The sequence below is a fragment of the Thunnus thynnus genome, chromosome 10, assembly GCF_963924715.1.
Source record: "Thunnus thynnus chromosome 10, fThuThy2.1, whole genome shotgun sequence".
NCBI lineage: Eukaryota > Metazoa > Chordata > Actinopteri > Scombriformes > Scombridae > Thunnus > Thunnus thynnus.
Window position 1 is genome coordinate 1,467,825 of NC_089526.1, and position 8,190 is coordinate 1,476,014.

The following is an 8,190-nucleotide window of genomic DNA, read 5'->3' on the forward strand; positions in this document are numbered from 1 at the left end:
TGAGGAGACATCTGGTCTCCAGCAGGAAAACTTTAGAAATCAACAATATTTACAGATTCAGAGATTCTAGAGTTTTCAACAAGGATTTTAAGGATTTTAATGAGATAATTGGACTTTTTTGTGGAAAAAACTAATTAGACACAAATTATTATTCCAAGCAGAGTATTTTTTTCACAAATCTTACAAAATGTCTGGAGACAGTTGGTGCTGTTCTTATAGAACATGTTATAAATTACAAATAGACTTCATCACATTAAGCTTGTGCACTATTTCAGTATGTCTGGGCAGGACATGTTTTGCACATTTGCTGTGGTATATGTGCAATTTTGCTAATAAAGAAATAAGATTAATGACATTCAACATTTTCTTGATAGACATTTCAAAAACAAAGCAAAGCACCAAATAAAATAGATTCAATTTTAAATTTGAATTTTGTGTCTAATATTCTCTATAAAAAATTATTACCGTCACACCAAAAAGTTTGACTAAAGGTTCAGTCCAAAAAAAGAGGAGTTATTGTATCATCTGTGTGGTGACAGGAGGAACAAAGAGGGTCAATATTTAACTTATATTTTACAATCGCTGATATAACATGATGACATCTGTCGCACCTTATTTGAAACAAAAACAAATCTTTTTCCAGCCTCTACCTAATATACAAATTATTCCAAACAACACAGAAGCAGGTTTACTCTGAATTATTTCTAGTATACATTTATATTAGTTTTAAACTCAAAAGAAGATGTGAATTCCATCAGTATAACTCTGGTGGAGTAGCTAGATGGTGGCACATGTAAACTGTGTTTTACAATCCTCGTCCGCTCTGACCCCACAGTTTCTGCGTTGCTGCTGACCGACCGTGCAGAAACTCAGTGAGGCGTCACAGTGTTTCATTCACAAAGACCTGACGCAGGAGCCTGACCTCACTCATTATGGGATGTGGTCTTCAGAGGGCGGACACCACCACCACCACCTCCCCACCACATCCTCCTCCTCATCACGTCTCTGCTGTGGGCGTTTCGCCAGAATCAGAACAATGAATTTCCTCTTCAATCAGACCTCAACTGCTCTGTAAAACTGACGTTCATAATGTTGCTGCAGGAAGTGTCACTGGAAATAAATGTGTAATGACATGCCCACTTTTGTATATATTGTGTTTGCAGAATACAGGAAACCTTAATGAAAAAGTATACTAATTATCTGTACTTACATTTTTGAAATGAAAAAAATCCAAAAAGCAAGTACAAGAGATTAGTATCAGATATAAATATACCGAGGAAGGTAAAAAAAAAAATGCAGTGACATTAACAGAACGGTAGCAGGTGTATTGAAAATATTGATGAATGACATATGTAATGTTTGACTTTCTTATTGTATTTTCATGGTACATTTACTTATCTTTTTGCCTCCTCTGGTTGAATGTGAGGCTGTTTTATTGTTTTATTTATTGCTGTGAAATATTAATTTATTATTTAATTTTATTTTCATCTGTCGTGTATTTTTCAGAGATGGTAGATATTATTCAGCAGAATATATTTCACATCATAAGGATGTGAGCCTGTATTTGAGCTACATGCTAACATGCTCACAATGATAATGTTAGCATGTTGATGTTTAGCAGGAATAATGTTTAACATGTAGTGTTTGAGGAAAAGTTAGGAGATCAAAGTTACTGTAATTCATCCTCTGAATTGAATTTCACAGCCATCCATCCAATAATTGTTGAGATATTTAAATAAAGAAGAAAAAAAATTAACCTCATGGTGGCGCTACAGGAAAAGTCAGAGTATCACCAGAATCAGCAGGATTCATCCTCTGAGGAACATGAATGTTTGTACAAAATTTCACATCAACCCATCAAGCAGATGTTGAGATATTTCAGTCAAAGTGGTGAAGCGACCGACTGACCAACATCACCATACATAGAGCCGTGCTACTAGCATGACTAAAGATGAATATCCAGCATTAATATACTGCAGCAACTTCCAGAACATTAAACAGATTGAAATGTGACAGATAAAGTACCTCATATAATTCAGATTAAAAAAACAACTGTTGCAGGTTGTACTAAGGTAGAAGTAGGAAAAGTAAATCATAAAAGTGTAATTACAGTTTGTGTCTGTGGTTCTGACTTCAGGATTCAGTTACAGCAGCTGTTCATAAGTCCAAACTTCACCTGGTTATAAAGTCAGTGTTACTAAGGAACGAAAAGATTAGTTTTTACTAAATATTTACAGCTACTAACTGCAGGTGGAACTGTTGCTAAGCTGTAAACGGCATGAATACCAAATCTAAAACACATCTCCAGGTCTGCAGATAGAAAGTGTTCACTAGATTTCTTAAGTTTTAATGGTGCAACCTAATTTTGTAAATCACCATTAATATATATAATACATAATTTAAGAAAGATTTTACACACAAACTGAATGACAGTCCTGCTGGGTTTAAAGGTTTAGTTTAAAATGATGCACAAGACATCCACAATCTTTATGTACAAGTGTATCCTTTAGTTTGAATATTTACTCTGTAAACTTCAAGGAGAAGCTGGAATAACATGATACAGATGTTATACAGGCCTCTAATACACGAGAGAAGGAAGAGTGAAAAAGGTTTAACACTCATTATTAAATATATTTGATCCTTTGTGGATATGTACGAAGAAAACTCTGAATTCCTGTAATTAAATTAACAACAGTTTAATTGACTTTTCGCAGCCTCTGACAGCTAAACCAGTCAGTAAAGATCAGGATTCACATCACGTGGAGAAACACTGAGTTCTGCTCACATACAGTGAACTCGTGTGAATTGCGTAATCTTTGCATTGAAACATGGCAGCGCGGTGACATAATCTCTGGCAGCGTGTCATCACAACTGATTACACACCTTCAACTGGCCGTCTGTTCTTGTGCACAAACATTCCTGATGGGAGGTGAATGCAGATTAACGCCACAACAGAAAAAAGGGTGAAAAGCCGACAAGAACGAACAGAAGAAATGAGAGCAAAGAAGGAGAAAGTGGAGTTAATGATCTCTGGCAGGTTACTGGGCGAACATCCTGCAAATACTGTCAGTTAGAAACACAGATGAGACAGAAAATATGTTAATAATGGTCATAAATGATCAGATGTAGATCATGAGGAGAGGTTTGTCTGATGCTTAATATTAGAAAAGGATCAATTTTAAAAAGCTCCCCTCAAGACGTGTTTAAAGACACAGAAATAATTTGCCAATACAAATAATAGTTTGTGCCCAACATGTTTTTTTCCAACAAAAACTGATTACCTGGAACAACACAGTTCCAGGTTTTGATTGTGTTTTGGGACTGAACCTTTAGTCAAACTTTTTGGTGCTTTAAATAGAAAATGAGACACTCAACTTGAATTTAACATTGAATTTTCCGTCAAGAAAATGTATGTCATTAATCTTATTTCATTAATAACATAATTGCACCTACATTCCAACAAATTTGCAAAACATGTCCTACATAAAAACCTACCTGGACACACTAAGATACTGTGCACAAATCCTTATTTAATGAGTTATATTTGTAATTTGTAATATGTGTCCTATAAGAACAACAAACTACATAATACGCAACAGACATGTTGTAAAATATGTGAAAAAAATACTCTGCTTGGAATAATAATTAGTGTCTGATATGGTTTTTCCACAAGTAAGTCAAATTATCTCATTAAAATCCTTAAAATTATTGTCTCCTATAAATTACATTAATATACTATTAAAATGCAACAGTAAATATGACTTGAAGTTGAATATGAATGTTGCCTGAATCACATTTTCTCTCAACATAATGAAAAAATGTTAATTAATATATCTGGTGAGTCAGAAAAATGTTGATAGTGAAGGTCTGTGTTAGAGTTAATATTTCTGTTGATGTATGTTGAAGGTAGCAGCAGCCGCTGGTGGTCTTACAAGTAGCTACCTCACCTGAAGGGCCTTAAAGAAACTCTCTAACTGAGGGAACAAACAAGAAGAAACACACCTTTTTAAGAAGTGGAGTACTTTAAATGTTTACACAACTTTACATTGAGACAGCTGATGCCTTTTGTGCGTTTGATTTGATTGTAAGACTTCCTGAAAGACTTGAAATCTTCCTCCTGTTTAAACACCAAGAATCAGTAAAATAATTGCACAATTGTAAATGTATACAGTAAATAATCCTCCTCATGTGTTTCTTTGACTCTAGAGTCCTCTGGTGGAATAAAACCAACATGACGCTCTGTGAGGTTTCAGCTTTTATTCAGCAGAGAGGAAACCAGCTGTAACTTCAGGAAACAGCGTTGATGTTTATTGAAGCAACATGAAGCCTGAAACTATGTGACAGTTGAACAGAAGATTGTAGGTTTCTCCTCCAGTCTTCACAAAGTCAGAAACCTTCTTTCACCCATTAAAATCTCTGGCTATAATCTTCTGCAGAGAGGAAACACAAAGAGAGGAGGATTAAAAACACATCAAGTCTGTGCTTTAGTCTATACAGGTGACTGTATATAGAACTTTGTGTGGTCAAACATTTTGTTTTTAATCCACCGTCTCTACCTGTGTATCCCATCCACAGACAAACAAATATAAGTGTTTCCTGCTAAGGGCAAGAATACAGTGAGGAGAGGAGATGGCACGTAGAGGAGAAAATGTAAGTTTGAAGATGCACCATTATCTTTTAAGTCAACTGTTAAGGAACATTTGGATTGAGCGTTGACTTAATAGCGAAGGAACAAAGGTCCTCAATAAAAAAGAGACCATCTGTAAGCATTGCTTGACATGTCTTTATGTTTAACATTTGTTAATTTCATATACACAATAAATGGTAATGTTTTTCTTCCAAACAAAAACAAAAACCAAAACCATGACCCAAAAACCACAATACAAACCGAACTGTGGGCTTGTTGAACTGTTGCGCCGCAAATTACCAACAAACAGCAGCAGAGCTGAAGATGACAGTGAGGAAGAACATGATCTGCGTGATCTTGACGCAGAGAGTTTAGACTCTCACTGAACTTTACAACTAAACACCTGTAACTTAGCAGCACTTCAGTGGGTTTACAACTGATGCTAATATAGAAAGTCATGTCCAGAGTAGTAGGACCCTGCTTCTTTGGTTCTCTGGTTCTCTGGTTCTTCTGTGTCTGTGTGACCAGTAGAAGCGTTTTCCTTGTGGCAAAATAAAATCACAGTGTTCACTGAAAACAACAATAATCACAGTAATGATGGGGATGAAAAAAGGTTGGAATGTTTTATTGTGGTAAAAAAGGTATACCTCCACATCTTTATGCAGTAATAGAGATTATCAAACAAAAAGAATAAATCTGCACAGATTTGATTATCAATCACTTTCTGATCATCTTCATTGATCTGCACGTGTCAGTGTGGAACAAACTTTTCGTGATTATCTGATTTCTCTTGATGTGCCTCATCTACCAACAGCAGAATGGCAATTTAGTTTCTATTTCACACAATTTCCTGTTATTTCATCCACACTGATATATTTATACATAATCAATATATTAAATTTCACATGTTCATTTAAGAATATACAGTATGGCAAATGAGAGGTCAATCCTTATCTGCGATTGGCTGTACCTTTACACTTGGCTGTAAGTAGGAGAAAGTCACTTGTTAAATGTGTCTTTTTGATCACACTCAGTTGGTCCTTAGAGTTTGAGAAATTCGATAAATATCAGGAGGATTTTCCCTTTAAATACAGTAATTTGTTTTCTTCATGTCTGTATCGGAGTCCGGAGCCCTCCAGTGGAATGAAAAGTACGACACCATGTGAGGTTTCACCTTTATTGTCCAGTTCATTGGAGAAGAAACTAACTGTAACTTCAACCTTTCAGAAAACAAAAAGTTTATGTTTACTGATCAATCATTTGACAACATCCCAGTTATCCCAGAAGATGTCGTAGCCAGAGTCGCCGGCGCTCACAAAGTCTGCAACAGTCTTTGTACCCTCAAATTCTCTGGTACTGATGGACTGCAGAGAGAAAACACAAAGAGTGGCGGAAGATTAAAACAAACACCTCCAGTCTAAATCCAAAATTAATGATTTTTTATCCTGCAAAATAAGCATTGGGGTACTTTACTTGAGTATTTCCATTGTATGTTAGTTAATACTTCCTCTCTGTTACATTTCAGAGGGAAATATTGTACTTTCTTGTGGTTTTACAGGGATTTTACGAGTTTACCTGCCAGGCTGAACTCATGTGTCGAGCATCAGTCACAACTGTCCGAGAGTCTTTCCCAACTCTACCTCCTTTATGGATGAGCCACAGAGAACCATCTTCCAGTGTCACTCTGGGAAACAAAAAACAGTTTGAAGATGTTTAAAGGTGTTTTGTTTTAATTACACATTAGTCCAATTAGGATTAATAATGGTATAATTGCTATAAATGTTTGGTGGGCTGCCAAAATGTTCCAGGTGAAACTTGCAGACTAGAATTAATATTATTATTTCGAAAGTAATTGTTTGGGTCACAGAGCATATTCTTCACGCATATTTTGCATGCACCAAACTGTGATGTCTGTACCGTGAAGGACAAATACACGCACTGTTACACCACCAGTTTATTACTGGAGAAATGAATTTGACTGAGTGCATTACAAGGAAGGTGTAATGTTCTGTGGCGTCTGCTGGGAGCAACCCCGTGACAAGTGACGTTAGCTAGTTAGCATTAACAGCTGTGTAATTCACAGGGACTGTCCACTGATCCGACGGCCCATTATTCCAAAACCTCAATAGTTTGAAAAATGTCCCACTGGACCAAAAGCCCATAATCCATAGTCCGAATATACACGCTGGAGTTGGAGTTCAGTGACTACTGTCCTTACTGCTTTCCAGGCTCTATTAACATATAGTGTATGACTTTGTATGACCCCTAAAGAAAAATGTTTCATTTCAACTGATATTTAACTTTAACAGCTCTTCTGCTCTACAGCAATATGTGTAATGCTACTGTTTGACATTCATCGTCAGAATATCCACGCAATTTTTATAACGTGATTTTATTAAATCAGAGTTCTGCTTTGTCAAACATGACACTGAATTTATCAGAAGAACTGAAAGAATTGTGAAAAGTCTGTTTGATAAATTCATTTACAATTTAGATGACTGGCGATGAGGCAGGAACACAAACATGCCAGTTTTTACTCTGTAGTTTGGCCTACAGTCACATGCTTACTAACAACTGATTGAAAAAATATTTTGATTATTTTTGTGGTTTTAAAATGTTTTGTTAAATAACTTAAAGTAAACATCCTGCATTGAATCGATGTGTAACAGTAAACATTTTTATTGGTTAAATGTAGTAATATATCATCAGATAAAGTCTTCAGCTGTTTCCTGCTGTCGGAGGAAAACCGCCATTAACATATTTTTCAATTTAACAGAGCCGAGATTACTGGTAAACATCTGCTCCTTCTAAAAGATCATTTGACAAACATTTAACATAATTCAGTATTAACTTAAGCTCCATGTAAAGTGAATAAATGTGATGATGATTGCTTGTCTGCCTTAACAAGACAGTTTACACATTTTAATAACTGCTGATTTATTAGCAACATTTTATTAGTTTGCACATTGATGTAGGCTTATCTGAACATTCACTGGTATCGCTCTGCACAGCCTCTATTGTTATATACAATCTGAATGAATATGAAAATGATTCTTGAGGTGAAAGTTAAATATATCCACTTTGTTATTTTTACCTGGACAAGTGACTTTTGTGCCTGGACATGTTAAAGGTAAATTTGCTCATCCAAAGGCCAAGTGCCTCAAAAAGTTAAGTAGACTGACCGGACTCCAGAGTAGCTGATTGGTCCCGAACTTCCCTTCGCCGGCCTCTCCATCTTCTCAGCATGGTACACTGGAGAGTTATAGAGTCTCGTCAGGTCTGACCCAGACAGGTCATAGTTGTAGGTGCGGCGGCCTCCTCCTGCCAAAGGAGCAGCTCAGTCAGATTCACTTAAACTGTGTTTTTCTACAAACAGAAACATCACAGAGAGGATCCAACAGCAACACAATAGTTTACAGCCCCCCTTTCCAGAATGACTCACCACCAGATGAAGACTCTGCAGTAACAGTCAGCAGAGTCACAGCCAGCATGTAGAGGAACATATGGAAGGAAAACATGATGGATTATAATCTGGTTTGGTTCAAAATAAGCCTTCAGTCACA